Source organism: Anastrepha ludens, chromosome 5 (genome assembly GCF_028408465.1).
Source record: "Anastrepha ludens isolate Willacy chromosome 5, idAnaLude1.1, whole genome shotgun sequence".
In the NCBI taxonomy this organism is placed as follows: Eukaryota; Metazoa; Arthropoda; class Insecta; order Diptera; family Tephritidae; genus Anastrepha; species Anastrepha ludens.
In genome coordinates this window covers 15358021-15370896 of record NC_071501.1, presented here as the reverse complement: position 1 = coordinate 15370896, position 12876 = coordinate 15358021, and positions in this window count along the sequence as shown.

Here is a 12876-nt window from a genome sequence, read left to right as displayed (position 1 = left end):
AAATCTTAAAAGAAAAAATGGTCTATTTCATAGCAAAATGTGGCTCATACAGCTGCTATGCGCAATTTCATATTTTTATTTGTACTTACTTTTGCAGCGGCACGTAAACTTTTTGAATTGTACACAATTTTTCAACACAAACATTTTTTGATATCCTGTCTTCGACGCCACCAACACTCACACACACACACACACACTTGACTATTTTCATTTGCTTATGCCGATTTTTTTTCACTATTTACATTTTTTTGCTCTAGCACATTTTTCACTTATTCATTTATTCAGAAATCGTCACAATCATTCGCACAGCTTTTGTTTTTAATGCGCGCCCCATACCTCCCCCCGGGAGCGTTGCTATTGTCGTTTAGCGTTGCAAGGCAAGGATTAGTGCAACACTCTATGCATAAACACTTGAGCTGAATAGTGTAGTTATACGTACGTACGTATGTATGTATGTGCGGGTATGTAGAGGGAAAAATGCTTCGAATTTACTCAGCGGTGAAAAATTCCTTTTGCCTTTGGTACTTTTTTCAAATGACGCTTCTAAATACCCAATGTTTTGCTAATGCATTTTTACTTTAGGGCATTAGTACGCATTCACCAAAAATTCATATTTTTTTACATGAATCATAAAAAATGCACACTCACACACTTGCACTAACACACATACACACCCAAACACATTCATCAACCAACCGAACATTCATTCCATTTAATTTGGTCTCTTTTTTATTTTTGCATCTTTTAGTTAAATTCTTGCGCCATTTTTCACACTCAAAAATTTACAAACGGGATGGCACTTCATTTCATTTGGCGTCCAGTGAGAAACAAAAAAGTAGAAAATCACATTAAACGGATTGTAATTCCAGCGCCTAAACAAATAGTCGGAAAAATGCTGAATTATTTGTAATGCGAAATGTATCAAATTCGTCTGTGCTGTTGAAAATGTATGAGGAATGGCGAGAGCTGCAAATGGACATACTTTCCGCCTGGTATTGGTGTGGGGAAATATTAAAAATCTTGAGTAGAAACGAATGACTCTGCTTGTGGTTGATTAAGAATACAAACTTTTATAGAATTTCTTTAAATATATCGCGATAGTTTCTTCCTCAGAAGCTTGGACGATGGCGATATCCGATGAAGCGTCTCTTGGAGTGTTTCAGAAAAGATTCTGCGGAAGATTTTTGGACCTTTGCACGTTGGTGGCGGTGAGTATCGTAGGTGATGGAACGATGAGCTGTATGAGCTTTACGACGACATAGGCATAGCGCAGCGAATAAAGATCCAGCGGCTACGTTGGCTGGGACAGGTCGGTCGAATGGATACAAACGCTCTGGCTTTGAAAGTATTCGATGTGGTACCAGCTGGTGGTAGCAGAAGAAGAGGAGTGAGGGTCTCTCCGTTGGAAAGAGCAGGTGAAGAAGGACTTGGCTTTACTTGGTGTGTCCAACTGGTGCCAGTTAGCACAGTCGGTGCGGGAACAATTCGTGAAATCAAAATTTTTCTTAGTAAAATTTATGAGATTCGTTGGTGTGATATTGACACCTGCCAAACGAACAAGTATCACTTGGAAAGGTGCCAGCGAAATTTCTTCTCAAAAAGGCTGCGAGCAAGCTACGATCACTGGTAGGACTAACTATGAGGCACAGTCCATGGGGGCGTCTTACTGTTTAGAACTTTTTATTTATTTATTGCCTTTGAATGGAAACATTCTTACAGACTATGTTAAGCTAATGTACAATAGTTTAGAAGTTACTAAGAAAAGAACGATTTAAGATGGTTGACTAAGATGCCATACGGCCATGTAAAATCAGCACCAGAAGAATAGAAAAACATATTTAAATCTGCACATGCCCAGGAATCGGAGCATTCACCCCGCAGTTGGTTCTCGAGAAGCCAATTTTAAAGGTTTCGTACTGTCGGAGCCTCATATTGGGTATATTAAATAGAATTTTACTTAAAGGGGAAGGACAATCAATAGATTCAGCAATGATACGAATAATAAATGAGCACCATAGAACATCGATCGTCTGCGATCAAATGGTTTTAAGTCAATCAATGTCTCCATGTACTGTGTACATCTTGATTTGAGGTTGCGGATAGTACAGATTTAGTACTTTTTCTATGCCGCTGGCTAGGTTTCGTCCGTTTCGTTAGATGTTACATTTTTGGGTCGTATACATTGATCGAGCTTCATTATCATTCCCTCGGCAAGCTGCCCAGATTCTTAATTTTTTTAGTTTTTCTTTAGGCCTTAAGCGCAATGGGCAATATTGTCTATGTATAATCCATCCGTACTCTTGAGCTCATTATATAGCGTTTAAAATAAGTAAGGCTTTAAAGATATTAGAAGTTTTTGTAGCGATACTAAAATAATGGCCTAGAAAATACCTTTTATAAACTTGTGTACGCTTCAGAAGAAGTTTTTAATGTACAAAATGCAAAGCTTTAAAAAGATAAGTCAGATAACTTTGAATTTTGAATAAGGAGATGGTTGGTTACTTACGTAAAAATATAAAAAATGTCCACGAACTCCTAGTTCATGCTGTGTAAAACATTCATGACATTTATCTTGTAACAGCATCTCATTAGACGGAAATGTAGCTTTACTTTTACTTAAGGAAGCTTAGTAAATTGAAACCTTTTACGTCGCTTTTCTTAATTTTTTTCTTTTTTTAGAAATCAGGTTTTGCCAACAAATAAGCGATACGTTGCATGTCGGGGAAAATAAGCTTTTCATCTTCAGTCGCTGTTTATCGTTTTTCCAGTTAAGTTATCCGGCCAAAGTGTGTGTCCTTAGCGTGATTCTGAAGTCTTCCATGAGGAGGTCAATTCTACTCGGTCGGCTGTTTAAATTTGGTCAGCTGCTGACAATAGAAATCCAAATAAAGCATTTGGCTCGATCAGAGGAGGTCACAGTGGGGAACTCCTTTCCAATCCCCACACATACACAGCAGAAAGTTGTTGGCTGTTAATGCTGCTTGGTAGGTGGGTGGCTGGGCAATGGTTTAAGGCAATTTGCCGCTATTTGACCGCGACCTTTTTCAGACCCTTGTTCTAGACCCATCTAACCCATTTTTCTTCACCAGCTACAATCGTTACCACAATAGGTCGATCATTCGATCCGAGCTGATATTTCCTTATGAACATCAGAGATAAATTCCCTTTTGAATTTACAAAAAAAAATTTTTGGAGGAAGAGGCATTACCTGGAATCTTATCAGCATGGAGCATTTACATGACCTCGATTATGCTGATGACACTGCTTCAATATCGCAACAAAGTTGATATCGGCAAGGCAATCTCAATGATGTAGCTGCGCATGCAGAATGCGTTGCATGTCGTATAAACATTAGAAAGGCAAAGCCATTGGTTCTACAACAGACACATTGACGTTGTACGCACAATCTATTGAAGATGTGAACAAATTTGCTTACTTTGGCACCCAAATAACCTCTGGTGGTACGAATGCAGCTGACATCGAATGCAGAGTAATTAAGGCCAGAGTATCCTTTACCTCACACAAAAGCTAAGGATTCTTAATTCCAACGTAAAATCAATATTCCTACATGACTGTGGTCTGTGACCGTTGCAACAACAAAAATGCTTCAGACCTTCATAAATCGTTGCCTTAGAGCCATCCTACGCATTTGTTGCGGTGGCACGATAACTCTGTGTCAAATGATGAGCTTGTTGTTATTGTAACAGCTAGCTAAACGCTGTCAGTGCAATGTAGTTACCGGTGGTCTTTGTTTAGCTTATCCAACGGTAGGCCCTGGAAAAGTGTTGTTCCGACAGGTTGAGTCCAGAGGGAGCGGGATATTAGGTGAGTGGGTTTAATGGGGCGTGTGAAAAAGTGATTAGTATCGTGCGGAAGGTCTTCAGATGCTGGGTATATGTTGTATGTTGGGTATGTCGGGATCAATTCTGGACAGATAGGAGTTTAGTCTGCTACAGTATCCAGAACGTAATTGTGCCAAAGTTACGCCTGTTTCTCGGGGTAGCTGAAGCCCTTCATCCGCAATAGGTGTTCGTTGGACTCTGATGACGGCATTCAGAGGTCGGGAGTTTAGGAAGGTGGTAAGTGTGTCTCTCGATTAATGTCATTTAGGGCCTGCCATAGGGTCTGTATAATCTCCGCCTCAGTAGGTGTACGTTCATTTTGCCTTGAATATCGCCAGCATAGTTGAAGAGATGCCTCCTGTTACGCCTGGGAGGCGGCTCAGATTGTAGCAGTTGTCTACAGGGGCGAAGCCTTCAGTAGCATCCAAGCAGAAACTGTTTGCCGAGCATTTATTGCGCTCCTGGACGGGAAGAATTAGTGCCTCATTATGTCGGTGTTGTATAGGGAACATCAGAAGGCATCGCATGACTGTCTTGATTCTAGTATTTTGGCATGTCTGAAGCTTAAATCCGCTGCGAATCATTAGTTGCAGGCGACCAGACAGGCGCAGCATAGTTCAGAACCGGCCAGCCAATTGCTTTGAATGTCGCAAGAAATATTTCTTTGTCTTTGCCCCAAGTACTGCCGGCAAGCGATTTGAGAACCATGTTGCGGTTAAGGACTTTAGTAGAAATTGCGGTTGTGTGCGCAAAAAATTATGAGCTCCTCACCTGAGGTAGGCAAGGCCCGGTTGAAATTGAGATGCACTTGCTTAAATGGAGATGGATTGGCCATACTAAGCGAAAACCTGCAACTGACATCAGCAGAATATCCTTAGACTGTAATCCGCAGGGCTCACTCCGTAGTGGACTCAAATGATCTTGTGGACAAAGCCTATGCGACGAATTCACCGCAGCTGGCGACTCGCTGAGATGGCCACAAATAAAGCTTAAAGCCAGAAATCGATTCCCATGCAATTTATATGTTTCGGCACCCTAGCAAAAATATTATAATAATCATTTCTCAGAGGTTAATGAACCAATTTGACCAACACTGAAAGTAGCAGTACTAATTAAAAAAAAAAAAACCCTCTCCTCTACAACTCCTCCATTGCTCTTCCCCTGGTTTTAAATATTTATAGGTATGTGTAAATGGATATTAAAGCTTTTCCTTACTCGCTGAAAATAAAACAATCAATATAAAAACACGTGACTTCCGATTAAATAATCGATGAGAACAGCTGATGGCAATATAAACAAAAATAGCAGAAGAAAATATTATAGCTTTTCGATTGTTGAACACACATACACATGTACGTATGTATGTATGAAGTGCCTATTAGCTAAATGCGCCCAAAGAGCTGAAACTGGGTCTGTATAAAAGTCAACTCTCAAAGCTTTGCAGCCGTCGCACTATTTTCGAGCGTATGCGCATACTGAACTGGTCGAAAAATGGTGGCGCTCTCCACGCAAGCAGACCAATCGACAAAAAAGAGGCGGAGCTTAGCAACGCTGACTCAGCGTGCACATATTAGCGCACATTTCGGAGAGAGTGGGAGAGTGTATTCAACGAGCACTCGCAAGCGCGCGCACATGCATGTGTGTGTGCGTATGCTTGACTAAGCAGGGTGGCTGGTGGCTGACATCAAAATCCGATGCAGTGTAGAAAAAAAACGACTTTTTGACAATACAAATGCGCTCGTGCCAGAGGAAGTGAGGTGCAGGAGATTGTCGACGTCGAGGCGCACCACAACAACAGTCACAACAACAATGGATCGCACACTACAATAAAGTCAGGAGGACATATGAAATCAACACCCACAAAAGTCGCCATATCAGCAACGAACGCCAGCTGTACCAGCAGTCACGACGTCGACGCCTTCACTTCACACAACCAACCAAGCACAATACAACAAAAACAAAGCACCAACAACGCATCGAAATGGCATGAGGTATTGGCTTTCTGTTGTATCAGTAATTTGGTATGTGCGTTTAAATGCGGACGTGTGCGTGTGTGTGTGTGTATGAGTGTGTGAGCTTATACTGGCATGTTGGCATTGTTGCTTTACTGCTATTATCCCGAGCGCCAGTGTATGTGAGTGTGTGCAGTTTTTGGTGCGCCTGCCTGCTTGGCACTTGGCGGCCATGTGTGACTTTGCATTCTGACTGGTTAATATAACCGCAGGATTGTATTACGCCGTCATGTAGCCACTTACACCGACACCGCTGCTGCCCCTAATGCTCTTGTTCTTCGCATACTGCTGCCTTTTTGAAAGGCCCCTACTGTTGTTCTTGTTGGTATTGGAGTAAGTTGCAGCTACTGCGACTTTACTCGTACTATGTGTACATGTGTGTGTGTGTGTGTATGCATATATATATATTTTTTTGGTGCTTGGTATACTCGTACATAGGTGTGTACTTGTATATAAGTACGCAGACATTAGTAAATATCTGGGGCGATAAGAGAATGGCTGAAATTAACAGAATTGGCACAGTAAGCATACATATGCATGTGTATTTCTGGATTCGGCGAAGGGGAATGGGAAAGCTGGTTATTGCCTAGGTGCTTATTACAGCTGAGTGAGGTTATGCAACATTGGATTTTCAAGAAATGACAAACTTTAAGAAGTTTTAGCAGATAATTCTATTAACCAAATGTATATATCTGCAAATGCTGGCACATACAAACACATATTAGGGTGCGTCGCCAAAAATTATTTTTTTTTCAACCAAATAATAAATTGTATTTTTATTATATTTTACATATCTTTCATTTATAAACAAAACCCGTGTATTCATGACCGATACCATATTGAGATTAAAGTTCAGTGGTCCAGTAGCAACTCGCTGCTGTAGACAATTTTATGTAAAGGCTGCTTTTTAGCTGCATAAGAACTACTACGGTTTGAAAGCTGAGAATGGCAAACTGTGCCGGCATTTCTGTTCAGTAAGGTTTGGCAAGCCATCGTGAATCGTTTAACGCCAGCACAACGCATCCAAATTGTGGAAATTTACTTGGAAAAAAATAAAGCTCATAAAGCGAAGTTTGGGCAGAAGACGAATGTCAATCCATCTTCGTTCACAACTTGTTGACCTTTGTGGTAAATTCTTGGCTTACGTGCCTATAAAGAATTTGAGAATTCGAGAAGCCAAATGACCATCGTTGGCGTTGCAATTTTGCTGACTGGGCTTATTCGGATTTATTATTCAGATTTTTTGGAGAAAGTAGTAAAAAATTCTAGTGATCAAATGGACCATGTAACTCGTAACTGCGGCGGACATACGCCAGATATTATATTAAAGGAGTAATTGCAATGAAGTTTCTACCAGATTACCATAAAAAGTGAGTGAATCTCCTAAGGGGTTAGGGATAGTCAGAATTTTCAAAAAATTTGACTTTTTTTGCGTTTTATTAAAGTATAATATCTTAAAAATATTGTTTCAAAATTTGAAGTAAGCCCAACAAATTCCCCACAGAAATAAGTATATGTGCAGGGATATTTTCAAATGAAAAACTATAAAGAAGCAGTAGAAAGGTTCCACCAAAAATTTTAATATATATTCAGAAAAAATAGGAACAGAAAATTATGCAACAAAAATTCAACTTGACCAAACTTATTAAATTAAAAAAAAAATTAAAATATCTTCATATGAAATAAGTATATGTGCATTGGCCCTTCTTTACACTTTTTTTCAACTTTTCTATAACTTTCTATTTTCTAATAATTAATATGTTTTCCATTTTGAAAAAGAACATCATTTATACGTTTAGGAATAGAGTCTGCTAAGTTTTGAAGAGTGGAATCACCTATCTTATCCCACTCTTCCACTAAAACACCTTTCAGGTCTTCGATTGTCTCAAACTGCCGACCATTTTTATAAAAACGGGCTGACAATATTCCTCAGAGGTCATTAATTGGGTTTAAATCGGGATTTAGTGCTGGCCAATCCAGAACTGAAATTTTTTTTTGACGATAGGAAGGCCTTAGCTAAACGAGCCGAGCGTTGTCTTGCTGGAACACCCTGTCGTCTCCGTATATGTTTCCCGCCAACTCAATGATAACATCCTCTAATATTTCAACATAGAATTCTGCGTTGGTTCTTGTCGGAATAAAACAAATTGGAGACTTTCCACCAGGACCGAAAGCGGCCCAAATCACTGCCGTTCCGCTTATGATGCGTTTGCCGTGGTTGCCTAAGGTCCCGCCAATATTTCTGGCAACCATCTGGACCATCTAAGTTGAACTTTTTTTCGTCCGAAAATAGAACGTTTCGGAATTTGTTAGTCCAATATTTAGATTTTTCGGCAAATGCTAAACGTGCCTTAATGTGGCGTGCTAATAGTTTTGGTACCGGCTCCCGCAAACAATATTTAAGTGTTCCGTCTTCGACCAAAATTTGATGTATTCGTCTATCGGTGACCTTAAGACTTAAATGGTGCTTGATTTCCTTGCAAGACATTTCTTTTTGAGCAGCCAGACGACGAATATCTCGTTTACGTCTGCTGTCGATGTTAGTTGGCCTGCCGCTTCGTTTGAGTTGACGATATGTTTCTGAACTTTTAAGAAAGTTGCTGATGGTATTCCTATTTACTATAGCAGCAATTTCATGAATTCTTTTGCCACTTTCGCTTAGCCCTTTAATCAGACAACGGTATTCATCGGATAAGTGTCTCCCACGTGGCATTCTACAGATTAACTCATCACTAACTCAATTATTCCTTGTTCAAAAAAAGTAATCTATTTTACTCGTATTTACATTTTTCTTTATGATACCAATAAAAATAATACAAAATTTTTTGATAATTTGCTCTTTAGGCTTGCCAAATCAATACTCTGATTGCACATATTTATTTCATATGAAAACCAAATCTCGCAACACAAATTTGTAATAACGGCACTAAGAATAATGACTAAAGAATAATTTTGCAAGCGAATAGTTAAGTTGAACCGCAAATACAGACTTTGGCATACCAAACAAAAATGTACCGGTACTATCAAGAAAGATATCAGTATAAAAAACTTTGCACATATACTTATTTCTATGAGGTACTTTTCAAGTTATTCAACAACTAACAAAAGACGCTCGGGCGCTCCGGATGCTCCGGAGGTGGATGCTGCACCTATGAAAGTGGTAGATAAGCGCGCTAACGATAACACTCGAGAATCGTAGCATTCTACCTAAGACTCGAGAAGGTAAAGCGTTTTTCAGTAAGAGCGCTTCAACTTTGTTTTTGAATAAAACACAAACGGTTTGACTTTTTTAACTAATTTTTTTTCATTATCGAGTTTGAACATATACATTTAAGTATGAAATTCAGTAACATGGCGATCGTTCTCGTCAACGAAAAAATATGGGCCAATTACGCCGCCGGCATGTAAACCACACCAAACAGTGATTTTTTCGGGATGCAACGGTACCTCATGAATCACGTGTGGATTGCTTTCTGCCCAGTAACGCATATTTTGCTTGTTGACAAAGCCATTGAGCCAAAAGTGAGCTTCATCACTGAAGATTATTTTTCGACTTTAAACTTTCTTATCAGAACACGCATTTTTATAATAAAATTCAATGATTTGCAAGCGTTGCTCAAGTGTGTAGCGTTCCATGATAAAATGTATACTAATGAAGTTTACAAATGACAAGCGAAAAATAAAAAATATTACGTCGTTCGCCCTCCCTATCGGAAAAAAGTTGAAGCGCACCTATTGAAAAACGCTATAGAATTCTACGTAGAGAAAAGCAAATCGATATTTTGGAGGCTGCTATGACGGCTGAAGAACAATTATATCGCCCTGGAATAGATGACGTAGTGTAAGTAATTTCATAATTCGTATAACTCTACATAAATCGATAGCAAAACTTTAATTGCGTTTTTCTCAAAACTATGTTTTTTGAACTTGTGATCACTGTAACTTAAAAACCGCTTGGTAGATTTCAATGAAATGTATACTGCTTTTCAAAAACATAAAAAACTCGTGTCTGATAGAGGGATTTTTTTTTTAATTATTTTTACAATTAATTGTCGGTTTTTTCTCGAAAATCTGTAAAATATTTCCTAAGGCTCGAGATTATCTATTAATAAAACGAATTTCGCTTGCCCGATTGAGTTTAGATGAATCTACAAGGACTTGTGATGATCACCGCAAGAGACTTCTGGCGAAAGGGGCTCCACACAAACAGCGATAACTGTTACAATTATTATTATTTTTTTTTTTTTGAAATTTTGCTAAAGTCAAGTCGAAACATGATGTATTAATGCTATGTTTTTATTTTTGTAAATTATAGCAATTGACCGCAAAAAAAAAAATTATTGAAAATCATCATTTTTTCGGCCCCTAAATCCAGCATTCTAGTGTAACTCATACTATGAATGCAAAAAACACTATAGTCCAAAAGCCGTATAATTCAGACTACTTTTGGTAAAACACTTCATTTAATTAGTTTCAGAATTTTCTAAACAAAAGTTTCTTACAAATGATTTCGTGCATGACATTAAGGGGTTACATGGGTTTCGTCGGGTAAAAAAAGGCCTATTTTCAATATTTTTTTTTTTCTATGTAAAAAATTATTTATTTAATTCAAACTTTATTCGGTTTTATAGATCCATATTTAAAGAATAATTTCTGAAATTTAAAAAAAAAAATTAAAACTCCTCCATTGTGACGTCATTTCCGGTGACCCCTCAAAAAAGGTGCGCCCGCGTTGTCAGCATAACTCCTGACAGGCTCATAAAAAATGAAAAAACCAAAATAAGTGTTTTAGTTAAGACCCTAAACTCGTGCTTGAACGAAGGAAAGAAAAAAAAGTCAAAATTGGAATTGGAATTTGGAATTTTTTCCAAAAAAATTAAAATTTCGGTCAAATTTGCTTGAAATTTTTTTTTTTTTTTTTTTTTTTAAAAAGCACGAGTAAATTGTATCTCGAACACCTGTGTCAAATTTCATCAAGATCGGTTGAGTAGTTTTCGAGAACATTTGACAACAGACTTTGAAAACACGGTTCCGAGAAAAACGCGTTTAAAGTTTTAGTAACAATAAAAGTGGCTTGGAGCGCACACCTTCCAAAGGCTGTATCTCCGCAACTATTATTCGGATCGACTTGAAAATTTAGGATAATATTCTTGAAATATTGTAGAAATTAATAAGCCGAAAAACATCGAAACCAACGAAGCCCATGTAACCCCTTAACTAGGTCTTTCTTTGCTCTAAGATAAGTTTCGCTAGTATCTCTCCCTAGCCTTATACATAATACACAAGTATAATTTCGCACCCACCCTAAATCGCACACTGTACAGCTAACTGAATTAAATGGCAGCTAATCAACGATATCATAATTTTTCAAGTAAATAAGGATCAGAACCGCTCGTCCAAAAGTGTGCCAGTATTGTATGTACGTCCTGTTACAAAACTCCTCCCAAAATTCACAAAGAGCCTTACATAATTTCAAGAAGCATGCACACATACACACGTATTTCCTGGTATCCTTATATACATGACTTTTGTGTATGCGCTTGAAACGAGCTGCGTAACCAATACACCAAAATATCGCAAAAGTCATTTCAATTTAGTTACGAGTCAGTAAATCAACCCCTGTGAACATGCCACATACCAAGAGAAGGAGTCAGCTATACACACGAGTATGCACTTACATATGTACACACGATGGGTGAGAATGTGTGTGTATAACTCTTCTTATTCTCACCACAAAGATGCGGCTAATGGGTGACAGTGTGACTAGAATATTTTTAAGTTATAATAAAAATAGTCATAGTAGGAGGAATTTATTTAGTGTGGAGTACTTGAAGCTTATGTTGCATTATGCTGTGTAATGTATGTTATGTTTTGTTATGCTATGTTAGATTATGTTGTGTTATATAATAATACTAGCAAACCCGGCCCCCTTCGCTGGGCACACTAAAATCGAATAGATATGGTTTAGAATAGAAAATATATGGTTTTCATATTATTTATTTCTTTATTCTTTATTCAAGCGCTTTGGCGTAAACAATATTTTTTTGTTTTTCTATTTGTTTTTGAGTAAATATAAAATATAAATTGAAAATCAGGAAAAAGAAGATTGTTTTTAAATTTCAAATCAACGCATATGAATAAACAATCGTCTTTTTTCCTGATCATCCATGAATTTTTCGTTTCAATTTATATGTTTTATTATGCATTGGAGCTTTTTTAACCATTATCCATTTATATTTTTCAAAAAAAAAAAAACGAAAAAAATTGTTTTTTCCACGAACACATAATTTCATTCGGATTTCACATTAAATTCTCAAATTTCGTAAGAAATTATTCACTGTTCCAAAATCCACTCCAAAAAAATTCACAAACAATTTTTACATGTTGCACTTACGTTTTTTCCTTATGGCATCCAAATCAGAAAGAAATATTGACACATTGTAACTCACACTGTCAATTTGACAGTTCAGTTCCGCCCCAAGCGTTAAAAAAGTAAGCGACATTATGGCTGGCTCAAAAGAACGCTGTACCCGTTGCCACTGCTCCGAATTACAACCAAACTTTACGAAACCCATTTTCAATACTTACTTAACAATGTGCATAAGTTTGGTTTAATTCGGTGCAAAGACACGGCGGGTCCACGTTTTGGCATATATTTCGAGACCCTAGTCATCAATAGGTATGAAAATTACCCCGTATTAAAGCACTTATCAACAGCTTTCATTTGATACGCATATTGTACAAACACATTCTAGGGTCCTCGTTTTGGTCTCTATCTCGAGACCCCAGTCACGGAGCGGCATGATAAATACTCTGTACTAAAGCATTCACCAACAGCTTCAATTTGATATCCATATTGTACAAACACATTCTAGGCTCCACGTTTTGGTCTCTATCTCGAGACCCTAGTCACGGAGCGGCATGAAAAATACTCTATACTAAAGCATTCACCAACAGCTTCAATTTGATATCCATATTGTACAAACACATTCTAGGCTCCACGTTTTGGTCTCTATCTCGAG